A 26,082-nucleotide genomic window follows, 5' to 3' on the forward strand; every position below is an offset into this window, starting at 1 on the left:
AATTACATCTTGCAACTGCAACAGTTACAACACTAAAGCTGGCCATAGATGTTGAGATTTTTAAAAGATCCGATCGTCATCATGAGACCACGATTTTCTCAGAACGATCGTTCGAATTGACCATCAACTAAAAAGACCAATTTGCCAGGAAAACAAAAGGGAGCTGCCTGCTTGGCCCTGCAAACATAGATAGGTTGCACTGGGACCAACAAAGATTTTTTTGACCTGGCCGATCGGATGTCGGCCGAAAAATCATAAGATGTACGATCGTTCGAATCCCACTAACCGCACAATAATTTCGAAGGATTGGTCGGACTTCCCTAAAATTAGTCGTTCGGCAAGAAGAATCATCGCGTCTATCGGGAGCTTTACAGCAGTTACAATCTGAAGCTTACAAAAGGGGGGTTGCAGGAGTGCTACAACGCTAAGTTAAATGCATAAGGACAATGGGGTTGCAACTGATCTGGGCAAGTTAGCTACAGACATACAAAAGAGAGGGGTATGAACAGTGTACATTACCTGGTTCCACTAGTTTAACTAGTCATTTAATATCTATGCAAGTGCACAAATTTACAAACACAGGGTTTTTAAGTTACACAGTTATGATCATAATATTGACAAGCCACCATATTACACCACGGTTAACTCCATATGGTGGTTCCTAACGCTTTGCCACTGGTCATTTTTTATAGGCTTGCACCTCCCTGCATGGTAGCATTTCTTGAGATAAGTGTCTCCTGACCATGGGACTGGTGTCAAAGGGCTTAATCTTCCCCCCGTCATTATCGTTTAAAGAAGAATTCAACCCTAAACCTAAACAAACCCTACCCTACATAGACCCCCTCCCTCCTCCCCCCCAACCTAAGTGTTACCCCCTAATGTTTTACTTACCCATTGGTGCAGATTCAGGCATTGGTGTTCACGGGTGCCATCTTGAGCCGCTTCGGTAATCTTCGGAATGAGGCATGTCGGCACATACGCAGTTGGAGCAATTTTCTGTTTTACGACAACTGCGCATGCGCCGAAATTCACGAGAATTACCGAAGCGGCTGAAGATGGCGCCCGTGAACTCTGATGCCTGAATCTGCACCAAGGGGTAAGTAAAACGTTAGGGGCATTTGCCTGGGGTAACACTGGGGGGGAGGAGGGAGGGGGGTCTATTTAGGGTGGGGGGGTGGGATTTTTTTAAGTTTAGAGTTAAAAGGAGTTAAAGGAGAAAGAAACTGCCAAAACCAAAATACTGGTTCCACACAGCTCACAGACAGAGACATTGGGACGCCATCAATGATTACTTAAAAATTACAGAATTCAGTCAGAACTCTTGTGACCCAGTCTAAGCAAAATGAAAACCTATATACTGTGAGCGTAACAAAGCGTATGGATATGGATTTCCTCAGGACCAGTTCTAACAAATGCAGGGCCCAATTGGGATCATTTTGGCAGGGCACCCTAGGTTAAGGGGCAGCTTTATCAAGGGTAGAATTGTAAGTTCGAATTTGAATTTTCTAATTTTTTTTTATGGTCAAAACTCTTCGACTAGGGAGTTATTCAAATTCGATTCGAGTTTTTAAAAATATTCTAATTCGAACTCGAATTTAACTATTCACCACCTAAAACCTGCTGAATTGATGTTTAAGTCAATGGGAAAGGTCCAGGGATCAATTTGGAGTTGTCTGTAGCCTTCCTGAAATTCAAATTATTTTCAAAAAAAAAACTAGAGTTTTTTAAATTTGAATCAAATTCGAATCAAATTTGATTAGAATTTTCAGTCAGTTCAATTCACCCGAGTTTTAGAAATTCGATTTTATTAACACATTTCGATTGATCAAATTTCAAATTAATGGGAGTTTAGGGGAGTTTTTAAAAACTCACATGAATTCGAAATTAGATCTTTCATAAATGTGCCTCCCCATGTTATGAAACCACGATGTACGGTTTCTCTTGTGTGCATCTGGAAAGTTGTGTACCTTTTACTGTAAAATATTAAGATGTAAAGAACTGGTATTAATCAGTGGCTTCAGGTACAGCTTGGCAATTAAATGACACAAGCCTAGTATTTATGTTCATTTAACCCCTTGATTTCGGGGGTTGTTTACTTAGTTACATAGTTAGTTACATAGTTAAATTGGGTTGAAAAAAGACAAAGTCCATCAAGTTCAACCCCTCCAAATGAAAACCCAGCATCCATACACACACCCCTCCCTACTTTTCATTAAATTCTATATACCCATACCTATACTAACTATAGAGTTTAGTATCACAATAGCCTTTGATATTATGTCCGTCCAAAAAATCATCCAAGCCACTCTCAAAGGCATTAACTGAATCAGCCATCACAACATCACCCGGCAGTGCATTCCACAACCTCTCTGTCCTGACTGTGAAGAGCCACCTACGTTGCTTCAAATGAAAGTTCTTTTCTTCTAGTCTAAAGGGGTGGCCTCTGGTACGGTGATCCACTTTATGGGTAAAAAGGTCCCCTGCCATTTGTCTATAATGTCCTCTAATGTACTTGTAAAGTGTAATCATGTCCCCTCGCAAGCGCCTTTTTTCCAGAGAAAACAACCCCAACCTTGACAGTCTACCCTCATAATTTAAGTCTTCCGTCCCTCTAACCAATTTAGTTGCACGTCTCTGCACTCTCTCCAGCTCATTTATATCCCTCTTAAGGACTGGAGTCCAAAACTGCACTGCATACTCCAGATGAGGCCTTACCAGGGACCTATAAAGAGGCATAATTATGTTTTCATCCCTTGAGTTAATGCCCTTTTTTATGCAAGACAGAACTTTATTTGCTTTAGTAGCCACAGAATGACACTGCCCAGAATTAGACAACGTGTTATCTACAAAGACCCCTAGATCCTTTTCATTTAAGGAAACTCCAAACACACTGCCATTTAGTGTATAACTTGCATTTATATTATTTTTGCCAAAGTGCATAACCTTGCATTTATCAACGTTGAACCTCATTTTCCAGTTTGCTGCCCAGTTTTCCAGTTTAGACAAATCACTTTGCAAAGTGGCAGCATCCTGCATGGAACCTATAGTTCTGCACAATTTAGTATCATCTGCAAAAATAGAAACAGTACTTTCAATGCCCACCTCCAGGTCATTAATAAACAAGTTGAAAAGCAAGGGACCTAGTACAGAGCCCTGTGGTACTCCACTAACAACACTGGTCCAATTAGAAAATGTTCCATTTACCACCACTCTTTGTGGTAGTTTGAATTTCTCTGGTCGGACATTTAAAGGGGAAAAACACAATTTTTTCATAGAGATTTCATTTTGAGATTTATTATAGACCGAGGCTGCTAAAAGTCTGAATTAAAAAAGTACTCCATCTCAAACCTGCCAACGTCATGTAGAAGTCTATGGCAGATGTCCCTTTTACAACTGGAAGATATCATGATCTGTGCTGGGTTTCATACAATAATCTGAATCATTTCTGGTTTTCGGTTATGGAAGTTTGGTTGAAATTATTTTAATAAAGAATTATTATTGTTTATGTTGTTACATAAACAAATATAAACTCGCTAACTAATTTTTTCTTGGAAATCATTAAAATCAACAGAAAGAGAATATTTTGGGGGATTGTTTATTGTGTTTTCTCACTCCATGACTGCATTATAATTAATAATTAAATCAGTTCAGACATAGAAATAGGGGCACACAGGGACAGGCGTGAGAAAGGAAATACAGGGCAAAAGAGAGAGAGGAAGCAGGGCACACAGTCAGCAGATAGAGGAATGTAATAGAGGCAAACAGTGCACAAGTTGCAATGAACAAAACAATTTGCACAAATAAGAATAAAAAGTCTCATTTCGCAATGTAATATTCTTCCTTCAACTGTCATTACATTGCGAATTTTAATTGCGCATTGCCCACTTTTAAGAAGTGCTTGAAAGTGCTTGAAATCTTTTGGAGCAAACATAACAACTTTTTCAGCAAGAAGTTTTATTACATTCACTGCGCACTGGCACTAATTATAAAATTTGCAAACGTTCTTCCACTGTCAAAAGTGTTCACTAAACAGTTTCCGGGTTCGCAAAATCTATGTTAAACTCGTGCAAAGGAAAATTTGTTCGCACAAAGGCAGAACTTTTCGCATTGTGATTATTTTTTATTGCATTCCCCCAAAAGGGAGGAAGTGGGTGCACAGAGGGCACCAGACACAGAGAGAGGACTGGGCTCATTTGGGTTGGAGGCAGGCTCGGATTAATTCAATTTACCCACTTACATATACAGGGACTAGGCCCCCACTTGGATCATTAGTATCATTATGTAAACATATACATTTAGACTAAGATAAAATTAATTTGTTAGAATTACTGACACCAAAGATCAGTAAAACCATACGCTAATACATAAAACCAAAGAAGCCAGATAAGCCCCTCCAGCAAAACTTGCATTTTCAATGTGTAATATTTAATAAATACAATAGTACGTGTAAGTGTACGTGTAAGTAAATGACCCCTTCATAATGTCTATGCAGCATACTTTGTCTGTGAAGCGAACTTTCGAAAGTGCTTAGAGAAGAATTAACATTCAATTACAAAAACATATCTGGAAAGTAATAAAATAATAAACGAATTTACATTCAATTACAAAAACATCTGGAAAGTAATAAAATAGTGCTAAATAGGGTAACTTTTATTTATTTGTGTAGTAGTCTACACAATTTTTATTTTTACCTCGATGTTTGTGTGTCTGTCTACATTCATTTAGAAATATACCTCAAATGGAAAAAATATGAAATATGCCCAGCAAAAATAATACTACAGTATGTCAGTATATACAGTATATACAAAGCTCCAGGCTAATGCAGCCTGTAATTAATCTCCCCAAACAAAAAGTCACCCTAATCATGTCTGGAACACTGTCTCCATCCTTGCCTGAAGGAAATCTATTTTTGGAATGTGCAATGATACACACACCTTTCTTATAAGCAGACATACAGTAAGCTATTTTTGTTATGACAGTATTTTTCTTGCATAGAAATGTGTTTTCTTTTAAAAAAAAAAAAAGGTGACTGTTAGGCCTCTTTTTAAAGGGCCACGTTAATCTTCACCCTGGTACTTTAATGCTTACTTAGATATATTATATCATAATACAAAATATTATGACATGCAAGATACAATCTGTGGATCAATCTGGCTCAGCTGAAGGTGATTTGCCTCCTGCACTTCTGCACCTCTGTACTGGGACACTAACAAGTAAAAGTGGGTGGTTTGTGGAAAAATATATGAATCCATTGACAACTCACAACTTAAAAAAGCTCTTCTTGCAAGGAACTGCTTGGTCTAGTTTAGGTGCTTCTTGTCTCATTTCTCCACTTGAAGACAGGTTATATGCATTAACTGTTACATACATAACTAAGACCTTGCTGCATGCAACCTCGGATCAGGGTTGTGAAACTGGTGAACAGCAAGAAAGCATGTCACTTGGAGTCCAGTCAGTTTGATGTAATGGGTACATTTCTTTATGGGAAACAGGGGGTTTACATATTTAATTGAGGGCAGAATGCAAATATGAAGCTCTGATACAAATCCAAATGTTTTATGACAAGTTATTAAATAACACAGTCAGGTTCAGTTTAGTAAGTGTTATGTATAAGGTCTAATGCACATCTCTAACGCAAATCTGAGACCATTCCAAAGCAACATTCCTAGGACCATTGCAGCTCTTTCTACATAAAGTGCCAACTTAGAAATAAGGTCTGTTTGCCATCTCTCTTATGCACACACAATTAACCTGACTAGCACTCTCTACAGTGGCACTTGCAGAAGATAACAAGCTTCATCATTGGCCATATAATCCCATTGTTGAATGCATGCATAGCATGGGTAACCCCTTCCTTTCTCCTGTGTTTAGGGTTTCTAATCTCCTTTCCAAGATTGCAGCTCTGGGTTAGCTAAAGACTTTGGAGGTTATTTATTAAGCTCCGAATTTTTCTTGTCAGACTATTGAAGGGGTAAATACAAAAAAAAAATTTCGGGGAGAAAAATACTTGATTTTGTTTTGATTTATCAATGTCTGATGGTGTTAAAAGTCCAACTCAGACCTGCCAAGAACATGTAAAAGCCAATGGCAGATGTTGCATCTAAAAATTGCGCTGGGTTTCCAAAAAAATCGTAGCTTTCGAGTGATTTTTGGGGGAAAAACGTAGGATTCTGTTTTTTTTTTATTTTATCGTGACTACAAGGCTGATTACTAATCACCCTTATATTGTGCCATGTATATTCTGTGTGTACTGTATATTGTGAGTGGGTCCCTAAGCTCAGTAAGTGACAGCAGCACAGAACATGTGCAGTGAATCAGGAGAAAAGAAGATGAGGAGCTACTGGGGCATATTTAGAAACACAGATCTTTACTGCTAAAGGGCTGTGGTTGCCTTGGGCTGATACAAAAGCCCAAAACATAACGTACAACATTCTAGCTTACTTTTTAATTAAGCTTTAGTTCTCCTTTAACAATACATTTCAACTCATTGCTTTATTGAGAAATCAGAGATTTTTAACCTTAGAGTTAGGACTTAAAATGGGTCCCTATGCTGGTAAGGATAAGTCTTTATGACGCCTTCAACAGAGTAAAATATACTGCTTCAAAACAATAATACAGGATGGCTCAAAACATTGTGTATGCCATGATTTATCAAAAATGTAATGAGTTAAAGAAAATTGCTGATTGTAGTATAGTAGATGGTTACTAGGCATGATAATGTGGGGTCTGGCCATGCATTCAAAGGGATCCAGAGGCTTTTAAGTGGATTTCATGGAGGGGTGGATGCAAGTATTGGTACCTCTCTTAAACATCATTCATTCATTTGTTGCTTATCAACCCTATACATTATTGGGATTTTTTTACCATTGGTCAGGACACAAAAATGGTCCCCCATTGTCACCAAAATTCCTTTTACTCAATAAAACACATTTGTTCAACAGTTATTAAAATAAAGTGCATATTTCATTCTAAACCAATGAGTGTGTAAGCCACTGTTATGCCTATACAATATATAATAAGCACAGCAGTCATTTTACATGTGATTTCAGTTAGCTGCAATTGATCTTTTCACTGATGATATAACATGGCTTTAAAAGTATTTGTATGAAGCTTAACCACCTCAGATTAGAGGACAATGAAACTGGCTAAGGCAGATGATACAATTTACTGTGATGTATTTCAAATATATCTCAGGAGCATTGAAAACACAGGAAGGAAACAGCAGGATGCTTGGAAAGAGGGCATGCTTCGAAAAAAGGAAAAATGTAAGACCATGTGGAAATACATCTCATTAACAAGCTATAGAAACTATGAATCATTTCCCAGTATGGATAGTGTTTAAAATAGTAATGAACCACATGAAAGGTTGTTAGTAAGACACAAAAGAAGGCTAAATTGAAAGGGAACTTTAATTGTAGTATGTTCCATCTTTTAACAGTAGTAAAATAACATCCAGGTACCTGCAAGGACAGTTGGGCCATTTAGCAATCCCTGGATTGATTGGCTTTTCTCAACAAGTTTTTGTAAATAGCACATTCATACACAATAATTATTTTCCAAATTAAGTAATTTAGGCAATCTCCAGCCAGGTGAATCCTTCAGGGGTAATGAGAAATGCTCATCATGTATTATTTATTAAATTCGAAATGTTCCTCAAAAAGTGTAATTCGGCCATAGGGTCCACAGCGTAGACATTAGCTAACACTTTTTATCATGTCTGCTGGTCAACTTTACATCAGCACAACGTTTCTTGGTGTAGTTTTAGCTCATGTGCTTGTAGATAGTATTAACAACTCGATAATCGTTTTATTCCCTTCTTGATCCACACTTCTGGAATATGCACTTTCATAATCTAAGAAACACCTGTTAAAGGAGAAAAACCACCTTGTTGTGTGTTATAAGAGCATCTTAACACTTACCCGTTCTTGGGAGCCTTAAACTAGGCTGTTTAAAAAATACTCCTGGAGAAGTGATCTGGTTTTTCCCACTGCCATGTTGGCGGGAGCTTGTAGGGCTGGTAAGAGAAATTTTCTAATAATAGAAATATCTGTAGTACCTTAATGATTAATGTTTTCAAACTAGATATTATGCCCTTACTGTTTTTGGAGATCTCAGTTGTTACCTAATATTGTCCTTGTATGAGGTAGCTGTAAGATCAGTGACAAAACTAGAGAATAATGGGTAAATTATACAACTGGCCCTCTACATGATTCCCTAGCTTTCTGTCCCAGAACAGCTGAAATCAGTCGGCCTCCCAGGTCACATACCCTGTGTCCCTGCAGTATAAGAGTACATTTGTTGCTTCTCTGAAGCACCATTGTATGAATTTAATACAACTGACTTTTTGGTAGTATCCGGTTTAACTGTTAGGATTCTACCTTCTTAGTATCAGTAAAGTTGGTGCAGCCTGTAAGAGGCATTCATGCATATTTCTGTAATCTTTATAAAGTATATTAAATATTTAAGATCACATAATTCTGTCTATTTATAGTACTCGTTAGTTATTTAAATTTTTACGCCAAGAATGGAGAGAAAACGGTATATGAATTCAGTGTCGGACTGGCCCAGCAGGATACCAGGAAAACTCCCAGTGGGCCCAGATGTCAATGGGCCCTCTTGCTTCTAACCATTTAGCCTTTTTCATGGTCATTTCCTTTTTTTATGGGAGAAAAATGCTTAGTAATGGAAGAATATAGTAAGTAGGTATAAAAGACTAGGGGGGGTTATGCAATAAAAGTCAGTAAGTTTGCCCAGGAGCAGTACCAAATAGCTGGTACCATTTACATCTCATTGTTTGCTATGTGTTACTGCTCCTGGGCAAACTTAGTGGCTTTTATTACATCTAAGGGATGGAGAATAAAGAGGTTGAGTGAGGAGGAATACAAGTTTGAATAGTGGGCCCATGGTGTAAGGTTTTCTGGTGGCCTCATGGTGTAAGGTTTTCTGGTGCCCTGGCATTCCAGTCTGACAATGTATGAATTCAAAGGAAACTGTCTGTTTTGTAATTATACAGACAATAAATACATATCTTGCAAAGACAGAAGAATGAAGCTGCTATTTCATCAAACCATTCCACACGGATCTTATGGAAAACAGCGATTTAACAGAGTACTTTTTTTAATTTAGAGGTACATATGGTAATTGGGTAAAAACCTTATTTATCAATACATTTTCCTGAAAATTTCCTGTGCTGGAAAAAAAAACTTGATAAAATTGTGAAAAAAATTTGAATTGTACGATTTTTTTGGATTTGACTCCTGAAAACGCCAGATGTTTCGGATTTTTTCTTGAAAACCACAAAATCTTTGGAATATTGCACAAAACCCAGTAAAACAATATGTTGCTTACAAATGCAATCGGTTAAAAATGTCAGTCTCTTAGATTATTTCTTGCCGACCCCTTCACAGTCTCTCAACTGTATATAAGTCCAAATCAAGCGTATATATATTCCCAAAGGGATATATATAAGAAGAGATCAGCGCCTGTGGCAACAGAAATAAAAAACAAGCATAGCGTAATACGTTCATAAAATGGGATGTCACCCCGTGCATATAATAGATATTAATAGGTGTGTTCTCCCTTTTTCCTTCAGGTGACTCTTCATGAAAGGATAGGTTAACGAAAACAGTGGAAAAGGAAGGTGTCTTTCCTATAAAACAAGATATATTCCAGGGATAAAGCGCCTCCACCTTCTGTGCAAATTGCCTACTTATAAACCACTGATGTGGTATTATGCATATAACGAGAGGCCCTTTCTGATCCCTCCTCCAGGGTTCGCCGCTCCTTCCAGATTCCAAACCAGGAATAAAACCAATAATAGGGTAATACCGTTTTTAATAAGAACTAGTTAAAATCAAATAAAAATTTTTGCACTCACATTTACCCTCACGGGTTTTGCGCATTCAGTCCAATAAAAAGTTTGTATGGGGTCCCAGGGGATAGTCCTGTCTGCTCGCTCCAGACTCCCTCGTGGTGCCTTGCTTTGGGCTGTTGTGTGCCCCAAACTGTGCCTAACGCGTTTCGCTGTAATCGTCAGCTTCCTCAGAGGCGTAGTTTCCATGCTGGTTTCTGTCCTTCTTTTTAAAAGCTCATTCCGAAGTACACAAAACCCAGTGCAGTTCAGGATATCTTCGGGATTTTGTCATGATTTTTATAGTGTCGTTTTTATTTATAAATTTCATGTTTACACTATAAATAATGTGTATTTTTAGTTGTAATATTGGTGTGTAGACAGCTATCTCAGAAAGAGCCAGTGCTTCCCCATGGAACTGTTTTTTGACAGGCTATGGTTTCTCCTACTCAGTGTAACTGAAGGAGTTGCAGTGGGACATGGATTTTTACTATTGAGTGCTGTTCTTATATCTACCAGGGAGCTGTTATCTAGTTACCTTCCATTTGTTCTGCTGATGGGCCGATGGGCTGCTGGGGGGGGTGAGGGAGGGGGTTATATCACTGCAACTTGCAGTGCAGCAATAAAGAGTGACTGAAGTTTATCAGAGAACACATCTCATGACTGGGGGCACCTGGGAAACTGACAATATGTCTAGCCCTATGTCAGATTTCAAACTTAAGTATTAAAAAAATATGTTTGCTCTTTTGAAAAAAAGATTTCAGTGCAGAAGTCTGCTGGAGCAGCACTATTAACTGATGCATTTTGAAAAATACATGTTTTCCCATGATAGTATGCCTTTAATGAAAATATTAACCACTTTGGTAGTGTCCAATTATAAATTAATGGAATCCTGACTATACAGTACCCACTGCTTATAATCAGGGCACAAGAACTCACTGGTAACCCTAACCCAATATTTATATGCTCTGCTTAAAAGGTAAATTGTGACCTGAAGTTCTTGTCATTTTTTCATATACCGTTGATTCTGATATACTGTATGTGCCATTGTTTGCCTTGAAAGTTTGCACCCCTGTGACTTTTTGATTATTTATCAAAGACCCAGTAAAAATGGAATGGTAGCAATCTCATAGTTCTCTACATCTAAGAAACCCTGCCTTAATCACACATGATTTTCTTTAGAATTATTCTTGTTTGGCAGCACAATAGAACAAAGCTATGGTTTGGGCCGCCTATCATCCGATAGAAATCTAGAGGTGCACTCTGAGAGAGTTAAAGCTCTTATGTGGGAGGATTGCTATAAATAAGCATAAATACAAGTATAGAATTTATATTTGTGCTTCCAGTAAAATAGGCTGTTTGTGAAAAGGCACAGGGAAAGCAATGACAGAGCAATAACATTAAAGAGATTAACTGTATATTGTCAAAGCTAAATATTAATTGCACATCAGAATTAGCAGACAACTGCAGGTGTAATTAACATTTTTAGACCAATTCAATGTCTGCTTGTATGTATGTCTGCTGTATGTTAAATTCACAATGGCTATGTAAGATCCGGCAGTATTGCTTTTTAAGATATATTAATAAACATACGATTCCCCAAGAAGCTAAAACATTTTCAGTGATTATTTGAATGAATTTTATACGTTTAATGTTGGAAAATATCCTGCAATGTTGCCATTAATTATAATTGACTCCAAGTACCCATGGGTAACATTTTAAGGGATAACGACCCTGAGGGAGAACCCAAAAATACTTTCTTATGGAAAAGAATGGGCAAATGCAAAAAAATTATTTGTTTTACTTAACACTTCTTTTCAGAAATAAAAATAATATTGTATTGTAGAATATTGTCATTTTCTATGGCCAGTTTTCATTGTTAAATTTTTTTTAAAAAATCATTGCATAAACAAGGACCTATGTACCTATAACAAATATTTGTTTTTATTGGATATTTCAGCAACATCTGATATCCAGGGTATTGACCTATCAATGAAATAGGGATTAAAAAAATAAGAAGAAAAATAATAAAAAAAAAATAAGAAGAAAGCAGGGGTACCCTAATATCCTCAGAGGATTTGACTTTAAGTACAAGAATACAGCAAACAGAGTGATGGGTTATCTTGATGCCAATAGCTTGATGTCCCTGATGGCTTTACCAGTTGAGATCTGTGTCACATTCAGGTATTTGAAGTCCTTTTTTATTGCTCATGTATTAGCCCAAAGTTTTCTGTTACCATTCATCTTCTTTGACCAAGCGGAACAGCAAAAAAATTGATCTATGTGACACCAGCTTCTGAATTTTTAAATTAATGTTAAGCTGAGCACCATTTCCAGACTTTTCAGTATAGAAGAATTCTGTTAACTTGACTTCCTGATTTATGAGTCTAGTAGTAAGTCTTGATTGTAATACAAATCACATAATAAAATAAAAGTTAGATAGGGCTAAGCTTGGAGAATTTGCTTGCAAATTCTACTATACTAAAAAGTTATAAAGCAAATATTGTTTTTCTTATGGCCATATCTATAAAAAAATATCACTATAAAGTTGAAAAAAAATTTTAAAAAATGTTTACAAATGAAAAAGGACCGTAGAGCCTTTCATTGTAGTCTATGGTCGTTTATTAAAGCACTACATGTCCTACATGGAAGGACCTCTGTCGTCCGGAAAGATGTAGTACTTCAATAAACAACCATCTATGATACAAAGTGGAGGTGGCTTCTCCAGCAACTTTTGATGAGCCTTAAAATCCTAAAGAATCTACAAACAAGTGGAATATCAGAAAATGTATTTTTGCCTGCATCAAAATTTTCCTTTTAAAGAGTTGTGGTTATAGTGATGCAGAATAATATGGAATTGATTAGTTCAATGCTATCAAACATGTGAAAAACATCTATTTGTAGGACTAAACAAGTACAATTCATAGACATTTTTGAAATTGTGGCTGCTTCTTAGGACCTACGATTACATCTTTGTTGCTTCTTTTGGTATTTCCTGCACTGCTCAGAAATCAAGTTTTCATGTTTAATAGACCTGGTAATGGATTTTGTTCATATTCCTTGAAGGATGCTGTTCAGTATGACCGGTGTACCATAAAAAGCATTTGGTTGCAGTTGGCAATATAGTATCTATAAAGGAGCAGTTACAAATATATAGATTCTCTTCTGTACTTCTACAAACCACTGAGCTGTTTTTAAGTATTTATCCTGTTCCTCTATCAGAGAGTGTTGATTTGTGACCACAACTTGTCTTTACTGATGCAGTTTGTTTCTTTTTTGGCATGTGCTGCAATCATTTTTGACACCGTTGCCTTTGACACATGAAAATTCTTTGTTTTATCACTCTCTTTCTTTGTCTTGCTTTCTTCAGAATCAGATCCTATTTGTTTTCTGTAATTTCAATTTCTATACTTTTCAATATTTTAAATTTGCTTTATGCCTCTCCTTTCACCCCGGTCTGTGTTTGAAGAAGGAATTACACACTCAGCTTCTTCTCCACAGACTTCAGAGTGGTCCTGCTGAATTTGTCATTATTTAAAATCCCTGCTAGGCTAATGTTAGACAAAGATTAAATGTGTGGGCAGTGTTCCACTTAGCAATATGGTTCAATCCTATCTTGCATAGAGTCTAAGACTTCTTAAAGTGTCCTCCCTATTCCCAAAATTGAGTAGCAGTGGAATTTTATTCTGAGCAGTTTATTCCATTCTGCTCAGGTGCCTTTTTAACTCCCCATTGTTGGCATCTTTGATGCATCCCTTGGGCATCTCATGACTACACTGTCTATATGTTTAAGGGAGATTATATTAAAGTTAACATGATTTACAATGCAAAAATGAAGAAGGTGGAGTTGGGGTTTTGCTATTCCTGTTTGTGTGCAGTGTTGCCAACTTAACTCTAATGATGCTCGAAACGTATGCAGCTCTCCATTAGGCATGTTAAATGTGTCAGCAATTATAGGGAGGAATTGGCAGCCCTGTTCATGTGGTGCATCTGTTCATCTGCTTACAACTGACAATTTGCTTACACATTATTGTTAATTAGATGCTTCATGGCCTTTAACTCCATTAGAGTGCCTCCTCTGACTTTTAGAACAATACAAGAAAGTCATCATCTGGAAAAGTAAAACATGGAAAGGGCGCTCTGCAAGTGACTCCCAAATTGAAGGCCCAGTCTTCCTAGCTGGGCCCAAACAAATGGAGGATGGGGTTCAGCATGATGACAATCAGAATTATATTTGGGGCTAATTTAGTGGTCTGCATTTGTTTTTAGCTATATCATAATTTAGGTTTTTATTTAACATGTACAAAGGGCTCCTAAAGCAAAACATTTTAAAACCTGCGACCTATTAAATGTCATACTGGTACTCATTAACATATCATCCCTGGGTTTCTTTAAACTCAAATGCTCAGTATATGCTAACCTATAGTTCAGAAGGCAGAAATATTTTGCCATTTCTGTTCTGCTTTTCTGTTTGAATAAGCATAATCCAATATTTCTGCCAGTGATCTTATTGTACGTGTACATCTCCCAGTTGCTCAACAATCTCAACATAATCTAACAAGAATACTGCATGTGGCAATCGTCCCTGTGGCCCCCTTAAACAATCTAAATGCTTTTAGCATAGTAGGGTCATAAGAGGAGCTGTCTAATCAATACTGTAACTATTTGCCACAGCTTTCTGCTTTTGCTTGGCCATGTTCATATGACCTAGACTACTATTTATTTCAACTTTACCTAGAGATTTCACCTGATGAGTATAATCAGTAGCTACAAAACATAAGGTCATATGGGAGCAATATCACACCATACTGAATTATGTTATAATGGTAACTTTCAGCAGCAATGTTCTGTTCTTCTTTTTACCACTCTGTAAGCATTACTGAGCTCCTTAGGTACGGTGAGTAAAGAAATATATATATATATATATATATATATATATATATATATATATATATGCATAGAATGGACCAGCACACCGTTTTCTTCAATCAAACGTGTTTATTCAATACACACTGTGCATCCAACGTTTCGGCCCGGATGCGGGCCGAAACGTTGGATGCACAGTGTGTATTGAATAAACACGTTTGATTGAAGAAAACGGTGTGCTGGTCCATTCTATGCATGTATAAAGACTTTGACCGAGCACTCGGCCTGGAGAAAAAAGTGGACAGAGTGCAGGTGTTTGTACTATAATATATATATATATATATATATATATATATATATATATATATATATATATTCAACTACAAGAGGTCCTCTGCACTCAACCCATTATCAATATATTTAAGACAAAAATGTATAATTAAGCAATTGAATTCTTAATGAATCAGATGAAAACTAAGCGTAGGACTGGCCAGATATGGGATGACTTTGACGTAGTTGGCCAGCTTAAATATATTGCAATATATGGACAAACAATCCCTGTGTTGTTTAAAGGGTAAGGCATTTTTTAGTAGCAGTATGCACAAAATGTCTCTGTCTTAAATATATTGATAATGGGTTGAGTGCAGAGGACCTCTTGTAGTTGACTATATGTATTTTGTGGTCACACCCTCATTGCACCCCCGCCTAATGGTTTTAAAAAATAATGGTGAGCACAACTTTCCCTTGTTTGTTATATATATATATAGACAAATACAAGAGTCCTCTGCACTCAACCCATTATCGATATATTTAAGACAGAGACATTTTGTGCATACTGCTACTGAAAAATGCCTTACCCTTTAAACAAAACAGGGATTACCGTATATACTCGAGTATAAGCCGAGTTTTTCAGCATCCAAAATGTGCTGAAAAAGTCTACCTCGGCTTATACTCAGGTCAGCGGGCAGTAGCCGAGATTGCAGTCACTTTTAATCATTTCTATACCAACAGTTCACTTGGGGAGAGACTGCAATATCCCACAATGCCCTCTGTTGGTTTTATGAAAGAATAACAGTGCGCCCTCTGTTGGTTATATCAAAGAATAACAGTAACTGCAATATCACACAGCGCCATCTGTTGGTTGTATCAAAGAATAACAGTGACTGCAATATCACACAGCGCCATCTGTTGGTTGTATCAAAGAATAACAGTGACTGCAATATCACACAGCGCCATCTGTTGGTTATATCAAAGAATAACAGTAACTGCAATATCACACAGCGCCATCTGTTGTTTGAATAAAGGATTAACAGTGATGGCAATATCACACAGCGCCATCTGTTGGTTATACAAAAGATCAGTGATGGTTTTATGACACACAGCACTCTCTGCACAATTCTCTGTCACCATCAACTTCGGTCGATCGCTGGGGGAGTCTCTTTGGCGGAAGGTGCGCTGCTGGGAGACAGGGCTGTAGTTGTGTCTAGGCTTATACTAGAGTCAATAAGTTTTCCCAGTTTTCGTAGGTAAAATTAGGTACCTCGGCTTATACTCGGATCGGCTTATACTCGAGTATATACGGTATTTGTCCATATATTGCAATATATTTAAGCTGGCCAACTACGTCAAAGTCATCCCATATCTGGCCAATCCTATGCTCAATTTTCATCTGATTCATTAAGAATTCTATTGCTTCATTATACATTTTACAAAGAAACTAAGTTTTACCTGCAACTTACTAGCTGCTTTCAAAGTAAAACTCCCAAACTTGGCTGCCCTTTTATTAGACACCAGTGGGATCACCTGACTATAGCTGGGAAGGGTGGGAGCTACAACATGGAGCTGGTCACTGCTCCTGTATAACTATAACAAACAAGGGAAAATTGTGCTCACCACTAATTTTTAAAACCATTAGGCGGGGGTGCAATGAGGCTGTGACCACAAAATACATATAGACAAATACAAGAGTCCTCTGCACTCAACCCAGTATCAATATATTTAAGAAGGAGACATTTTTTGCATACTGCTACTAAAAAATGCCTTACCCTTTAAACAAAACAGGGATTGTTTGTCCATATATTGCAATATATTCAAGCTGGCCAACTACGTCAAAGTCATCCCATATCTGGCCAGTTTTAAAAATGAGTGTTTGTTATAGTTATACAGGAGCAGTGACCAGCTCCATGTTGTAGCTCCCACCCTTCCCAGCTATAGTCAGGGGATCCCACTGGTGTCTTATAAAACACATATGGAATCCACAGTCTGCGTGGCTAATTAGCAATTCATTTAGATGCTGCAGACTGAACTGATTGATGTGCAGCCATGTATCATGCATCTAAATGAATTGCTAATAAGCCACGCAGACTGTGGATTCCATATGTGTTTGGTGTTAAAGGGGTGAGGTGGCAACCCTAGGTTATATTAATATGTTTAATAAAGCTGTGGTCTTTACACTTTATCCTGGGCTCCAAGTGTTTTAATTCTAGTTAACATGTTATATATATGGGAAAGCGGAATGGGTAAGACTGGTGGCCTTAATGCTGCCCGGGTCATGAGAAACTGATTGTTCCAAATATTTTCTAAGATATAAGAGAAAAAACATACCGTAGTGACTGTGGGAGGGATAAACCCCCTTTTTTTGGCCAATTATGCATCCCAAGCAGGTGGTTGCATTGCACAGAGTTTTCTAGTGGGCTTAATAAGATATAACTTAAGCAGAATCATTTTAAGACACCCTTTTAAACTTTGTAAGTGGTTATTGAGTTCCCACTTGTTCTGTTAACCCTCTTGTTACTTTCTCAAATACATATATCCAGTGAATCTCTTAAGTGCACAATATGGTAAAATGGCATCATTGCTTCAGTATTATAAATAACTTCTATTTTGAAAAGTTTTTAGCTTCTAGCAGAATGTTATTGGCGCCTTAACCCCCTTTTACTATACTATTATATGTTTGTTGTGTCTTATATAAAGGCGCACTGTAAGAGCACACATCCCCATGTTTCAACACATGGCATTGGCTATACATTGGAGGCAGCCTCTCATAATTTGCTTATTGTGAGTATACTTGCACAAACTTTAGTTTAGAGATAAAATGAATAAATGAGCAAATAACATTTATTTTCAAAGTTCATTTCTAATTAACATATCTGGAGTTTATGTAATCTCTTTCAACTCTGTTTTTTAAATTTATGTAAAAGATGAATAACAACTCATTCTAATGGAACGGCATTTATCTTCAGAAGCACAGAGAGAAAAAGGGTTACATGCTGATCTCGAGCTTTCATTGCACATATGTTGTGCATCAATGATGCGGAATTCTGGCTAGCCTCAGGGCAATATTCATGTGAAACAGCAGCATTCAACAGGTTAAGTGCAAACTGTCACAGACGTGAATCTTTGATAAGTATCAAGAGCAGCCCACGGTTCTGGCAAAGTGATTGTGACACAATTAGAACAGCTGGTAGATCAGGCAGCAATGAGCTGTGCTTCTCTGACACAGTGTAATCTATCACTGTGCAGCGACAACTCAGTCCTTTAGCCCTGCACTTTCTTAATTGCTACATATCGAGTAATTTTGTGGATACAATGCCTCTTTAACCAAAAACAGACATGTTATCACTAACAGAGCAATGTAAACAACAATTGACTAAATGTTAAGGTTGTTTGTTTTTTTGGAATTTGTTAAACCTGTTCCTGCCTTAGCTAAGCCACATTGCATAAATATATAACCCTAATTTGGTTACTGTCTCTTTAAATAGCAATTGACCATTGGCAATCTAGGGCCCTAAGTCCCTTTTGCATATAAATAGTACAGGAAACTGGGATTTACAGTGCAGTGCCTCCACCTAAGGAACACACCTCAGGGGATTTCCACTAGGAAAAAAAAAACACACAGTTTGCAATAAAACAAATGTAAAATTGATGTAAAATTGTATTTAGTAACTGTAAATCACACAATATAGCTTTTACTCTGGGGAAACTGGGTGGCCTATCAACCCCTGGCACAGTCTCTCAATGCCACAGTCCCACACTGGGTGGATAAATGCGAAATCACTTCGGTCAGTTCAACGTCCCTTCCCCAAGAGCTCTTATGTAGGGATGGGCGAATTTGACCCATTTCGTTTCGCCAAAAAATCACCACTGGCGAATTGTCGCTGACGCCCATTAAAGTCTATTGGCGTCAAAAAAATTTTGTCGCGCGGCAACTCCATACAAGTCTGTGGGCGTTATTTTTTCGGCGAAAAAATTCGCCCATCCCTACTCTTATGTCCCCAGGTAGTGCTACCTGCCCCAAGGAACTTTTCTCTTTGAAAGAAGTAGCCACTCCCATGTGGCAGGTACACGAGCAAGACCTGTCCTCACCCTAGGGAAACACACAGTAGCCAAAGTATCCACAGGCAGGAGATAGAAACTGGCTCTCCCTAATGCTCAAAGACTTTCTCCAGCAGAGAAAAACATAGTCTTTCCTTCTCCTTCTTCCTGGAAACACCTTTTAAGCAGTTGTGTCACTCTCCACAGATCTGATTCTCTCTAGCAGCTGCAGTAGGGATTCTGTGGGAAACCCTGTACATTTGGCTCCAAAGCCAGGCACTTTCCCTCTCCCAAGGATGCACTGGGGCGCCCAGCCAGGCACTGCATTTTAATCTGCCAGGCAAAGCTATTATAGAGCCCGCTATAACTGAGACGTTTATTTATTTTAGGGGGAATGGTAGTAGAACATATATTTTACACTGTGTTAACGCTCTCTCCTGTACAGGGCTTGTCTACTTGGCATTATAGCAAATAAGTTTTAGCTTCCCATTTACACATAGGAGAAGGTTTCACACTGAAATCTGTTGAGTTGACCCAATACTTTTGCTTATATGAAAAACCGGTCTGTTTCACTAAATTGTCAAATGGATGGATAGACGAGATATACAGTACATAGGTATAGAGTTATATGTGTTTGTTCTGGAAATATAGTTTGTCTACATAGACATTGCCTCAAAAGAGAGTATAGAAATAGAATACATTGTCATGACACATAAATGCCACCAGAAAACCTTAAGTATGCAGCCACAAAATATTAGCATAATGTCAATCTAATACACTCTCGGGAGCCTTCAACACATGAGATTCCAGACTGATCCAGTCAAAGGTAGCATTTCTGGCATCAGATTTTGGAGAACTACAACATCATAGAGCTTAGAACTTGGCATTTTTAACCTGGCCATTCCACTCATCATCAAAACAGATAACAAATATGCATAAAATGTGGGTCTTTGTTCTTCTCTTCTTTGTACACACACACACATTACCACATACACGTGGGGCAGAGATTAGAGAGGATTAATGGCTATAATGGTGCACTATATCAGTGTTACTGGCTTCACCATAAGTGATGAATGCATGACTGATGGCTGTTGATTTGTGGACTATTTAAAGTACAAATTTAAGTGGAAGTGCAAATATCGAGAGTTAAGCATTAAACGGGCATAGCATACTCTCTGCTAAAAACAGTTGTTCATGGAGCAAGCAGGGTTGGAACTAGGGATAGACAGAAGAGGCATGTGCCTGAAACACAATGGTGGTGGAGGCTGTTGGATGCTAGGCATGTACCTCTTCTTTTGTCTGCCCATAATCTGGGCCTCACCTCCTTCACATCAGATACTATAGTTCCCCAGGAAAAAAATGCACTGGTCACTCAAAGTGAGGCCATAACAGAGATCTATCAAAATATTTTGAAAGCAAACACACAGATTTTACCAGTGTAAAACAACAGTACATCATATTTTAATTACTTTGATGCACTCTATTTTGGTGGTACTGTTCTTTTAAGGCAGCCCTCAACACACATCCATTTAATGTAACATTATATAAATTTTATCCAAGTGCATCACCTTACATCTATTAACATTAAACCAAATTTGCCAATTTGTTGTCCATTTCTGCAAAATAGTGAAATCTGTCTGAAAATGTACAACATCCACTATGGAACTTATATATATGCACAAATGTATTAACATCAGCAAATATGGAGATAATACAGTACTAACAAGTGCCAACTTGATGGTCATTTATCAACAGATTCTAATAACTAATAATAATAGTCCAATTAGAAAACATTCTTTTTACCAAAATTTCTTTAAGATACACTGTATTTCAGACAGTTTTCTGCCCAAGTGCAAGAATCCTTAATATACAGTAAAAAGGAACCTTCTGTGTGGCTAAGCAGATAACATCCACTTCCACCCCATTAGAAGTTTCTGCTCATCCCCTCATAAATGGCAAATCAATTATGTTTGGCAAGATCTATTGTGTATAAAACCATGCTGGCGCAAACTCATATTTTAAATCAGTATAAAATCACTGCTCCAAAATGTCAAACTAAGAGACTGAAAACTATAGGACTGAGAAAGGGATCACTTTTGCCAATTTGCCAATTACCATGCCAGACATCAATGAATCCAAGAAGACTTAGTAAAGTGTTTTGGTAATCACAGAGCTACATTCTTTAAGCACTCAGACGAGTTTCATTAGTCATTGGCCCTTTGTTTACTTTCCCATGGTCTAGTCTCTTAGAAATTTCCTCCTATATCAATCAGTCAAATAAAATTATTCAGAATTTGGTCTTTTCAAAAGAAGGCTTTAAATTTAGCTGTGTAAATGGAAGAAAAATAACAGTTTACAATTTTCCCTGCCTTCTGTCCCTCTGATACCAAGGGCCCCACCTCCTATTTTTTATTGATTTATCATTTCTATAGTAAAAAACAAATTGTTTGTTTTATAACTTGTACAACAAAGTTATTTTCTATTTTATGTTGCCTGATAGCATTTTGTGTAACTTCAGTTGCTGTTTTCTTGCCAACCTTAATGCTAACCTGTGTTTTGGGTTGCTACATCTTTACTTGCATATAGCAATATACTGTTATATGTATCAATTAGTATGTTAAAGCATGCATTCAGTATTTAACCCTGTGCACAGATAAAAATGAGCATCCTTCCATTCGGGTTCCAGAACTACCTTGGACAAAAAATTGTCAATTATCATATTATCAAATCTGTTTGTTTTCTCTGACTTGGCTACCTCATTACTCCAGTCAGTGTCTGTGTAGCGAGTGTCTAGATGTCACATATAATAACAACTTGTCCTAGTTGTGAAGCCTTTTCTATTTGTAAAAGCAGCTGGGCTTCATTATCTGTACCTATACTGGCAGGCGTGTAGCATAAAACAATGCTAATTATCTGCCCAAGGAATACTATCATCTTCACATTTACTTTTCTGAATATTTTGCATTTTATATTTGATGCACAAATTAGAGCTGAGCAGATTTTTGTGTTTCATTTTCTTAAAATTTCATGCAATCTTGAGTTTCCTCTGCTTTGCCAATATTTCTTCTCTCAATCACTATACGATTTACTCCATTAAAAGTTGAACATCCTTCAATGATGTAAAAGATGTAAATCATAAATACAAAAAGCTAGAATCTCAGCATCAGCCAGTGGATTCACAGTAGGGGAATAAAATCCATCCTGATCTCAACATGACTAATTTCTCCCTAGACCAGCTTTGAACATGAATCAATAAGCTTTAATAAAATAAAATAAAAAATATGTATACCTATGTTTTGAAGGATACAGTCTTGTGTTTATAGAAATGTGCATATTAAGTTTAAGGACATTGACATGCAGCATTTTGATGCTCTAGTGTCATTACTGAGCACTTGAATGTGTTCACCCCACAACATGCTGCTGCTCTAGTAGTGGGTTCAAAATGATACAGTATGTGGTTCTTTTCCAATTTAAAAGAACCAAAATAACATGTGAACAAAGTTCCAGCGTGTGCCACTTTGGATTGTTTTTTGTTTGTTCGACAGATACAATACAGATAAATTTATCTTAAAGCCTATATTTACCTAGTATTTAATGTTTGTAATGCAGACACTGAATACTATAACCCCTAAATCAATGCATGTATAAAACCCAGAACCCACTTAAATGTTTGCATCAGCAGAGGCAGCTGCACCCTTACCCTTGTGCTCCGTGGACTGTGTATCTATATTGGTTTCTAATCCTGGGTTTAATCTATATACTGTATATATGTATATCTATATATGTAAGTCTATATGTATATTATAATAATGTTATAGTAAATACAGTAGCCCCTTACATGGAAACAATGCATAAAGACATGTTTCTCAAAGGAAATCACAGTAGAATACGGTTGTATTTAGTAAAAGTAAATGTGAGTATATGAATATAAATATATATCTTTCTTTCTGGGGCTATAAAATGATTTCTCTATTTCTGAAAATGTGTAGCCAGTTTTATTATTTTGCTATGTTAAAATTTATTAATTACAATAAAAATGTTCAGTCGTTGGCAAATCCCGTTATTTTCACATAAGAATTCCTGAGACACGTTCAGAAGGGAGGCTAAAAAGACAATTCTATTTATAATAAGAAAAAACAAGTACATAAAATAGATTATTTTATAACTGTTTAATCTAACCATAAATTTAAGCAGTGTGCACGTGGAATGCAATAAAGTTCACATTCTGTTATTATAAATAAATGAACATTAAGATAAATTGTGTTTTATTAGGTGGACACCATCGATACACTTTGGAGAGTTTTTGCATGACTTATTCTAGTTGTTAAAACCTGCTCAGATACCAGACATTTTTGTACTGGTCACTTCAGACATTCCTAGAATTCTTTGTAGTTGACCCCCTGGCATCCAGCTTACATAAAGACATTGCAGGTATGCTAAACGAATGTCCTTGAATTATTTAGGCAACCTGTGGTTTGGCATAGCCGTGGAAACAAACATGTAGAATGGATACTAGCTTTGCAGAAGCTTTGTAGTTGATGTTATGTCTTATAGTTCATGTCAAATCAAACATGATTAAGGGAACCCTGCTGGCATCATGTACCTCAGGCACCGCAGACTTTAATGAGGATAAGTGATAAAAGCGGCTAAAGAAAATGTGTGAAATGCAAGCCATTTTTCCTTTGCAGTAATTTCATATAGATTTTATCAACCCACAATGGTAAATTGTGACCCATCTGCCATTTGAAAAAAAGATTTCAATTTATGAATGTAATCTGTGCCAGTGCACAGTATATGTAATAAAACTTCTTACTGTACATTTGCACCACACAGTTATGCTTCCTTCGAGCAGATCCTAAATGTGCTATATACATATAATACCTGTCTAATAAAGGGTATTCTAGTATCTTTGTCAGTGAGATTTTTTGGTAATGCAGTGTTTTTCCTTTTAAGACTTTTTTCTTAATCCCCAATAAGCATGACAGCTATAGAAGGCAAGAAGTGCTATTGGGACCATAGTATTTCTTTTTCATATCTGACGTACAAATATACATAATAAATAGATGCGGTAAATACATTTTTATGCCCCAGGGTTATATTGTTGCTGTTGCAAATGTAAATTTAAAAAACTGACATTTTCTTTTTTTAAGGTTACATAAAATACAGTGCAGTCCATTTTCACCCTGAGAGCAGAATAATATGAGTACTGTTGTTGCATATTAAATAAACCTGTTTGTGGTGAACTGTTTCCCCTTCTGCACCAGTTGTGCACCCCTATCAATATGAAATGTGCAGTAATAACCCATTGTTGTTATTAGTCTAGTTAAACAATTGCTTGTCTTGCCCAACGACTATAAAGTCCACTCATTTTCTTTGTTTTGCAGGCTTAGACAATAGACTTGATCACCAGTGGAAATTAGCTTGCATCATTATGGCATAACACTGTAATTATGCTTCCCTAATATCCAGTGCTGCAGAATAAGTTGGTACTTTATAAATAATTGATAACAACACAAACCTGGCAGTTAATTAAAATGATGTGATCCATGCTTTGAAAAAATATGCTGCTGTGACTTGCAGCAAAATTATATATTTGTAACGTATTCATGCACTATTTTTTTTAGTTATCCTTATAAAACATACAACATTCATTCAACCATCTGACAGCAAAATCATTGCTAGCTTAAGAGTTGTCTGGCCATGTCAAATGTGGGACTAAATCAAATATTAATTTTGACAGATGCCAAATTAAATAGACCTGGAGTGAAACATGTGCCACCGTTGTACCATATTGGTTTCCAGATTCATTCAATCTTATGGCCCTATTAATATAATAAGCTAGATTTACAAAACAATAAACTATGCAGCAGCACAGAGCCTCTACAACATCTAAAAACAATATTACTTTACCAGCTTTCCGTTTTATGACACAAAACGCTGAGAACAAGAGCAGAATTTTCTACCAGAGTTTCCCTCTTTAAAAGATCTTTACAATATATATAATTGTATAATACAATATAATATAATTGTAGAAAATTGTAGAACTGTGCACCCTTATTTTTAATTTTACATAAATACAAAGGGAACAATATATATTTATTTGTATATAATATATGTATCTGTGGTGGTGTGTCTCTCCATACCAGTACGTGTCTATTGCTAACACCTTCAGCACACTTTCAGCAGTATAGACCAATTGGCAGATCATTTCACTAATGTGCCCAAATATTACTGCTACGCTACGTGATTCCTGATTGCACTGTGCTGGCTGGCCGGTGTAAATTTGAAAATGAGCCGCAATTGTCCTGCAGGCCTCACTTTGGACATGTCTGCATTAAGTCCTGGAGGCATCTGAGTAGCTGAGGGCTCCTTCCGAAGCCAAAGGCGGCTGCTATAGGCACAAAATGAGCTGAGACTGGGAACTTGAGTTTAGGGTGCCATTCATGACATCATGATAGTACATGTTAGCTTTTTAACATTTAAAATTGCTTTATGTGTAAACATTTATGTATGTTTTTACTTCTACCTGTGAAAGACCCTATCCTATTTTGTGGGAGACAGACTCTGGCCAGTTCACCTTAGAACAGTGACCCGTCCTTTTCACTATGCTCACCAATGGACTCTGTGAACTGAGAAGTAAAGGCCTAAGTGACCAAGTAACTCAATGGTTGCTAATTAAGTATGTTTTGCCTTCTGCCTTTGCTAGTTACATCATCTACATTGAAATGGAGCATGTCATTTGCCGGATGCAGATTTCCGCCATGTGTACCAGGTAGACATTTTGTAGTCTGCATTCGAATTTCCAAGGTTCTTGGAATCAGTGAGACAAGGCTGAAAAAATACATGTACTGTATGGTGGTAATATAGCATCTTATTTGATGCTACATCTATTTCCAGAATTACTACAGTTACAACAAGAAAGCACTTGAGTCTGCTGGTTAGTCTACCAAGGAACTGGGGGTTTGATTATTATGTGCTAACTTACCTAGCAATTTACCACTGGAGTGTATACACAAATGCATTTGTCCGAGTTCCTTCTCTTCAATAATAAC

The sequence above is a fragment of the Xenopus laevis genome, chromosome 4S (genome assembly GCF_017654675.1).
Source record: "Xenopus laevis strain J_2021 chromosome 4S, Xenopus_laevis_v10.1, whole genome shotgun sequence".
NCBI lineage: Eukaryota > Metazoa > Chordata > Amphibia > Anura > Pipidae > Xenopus > Xenopus laevis.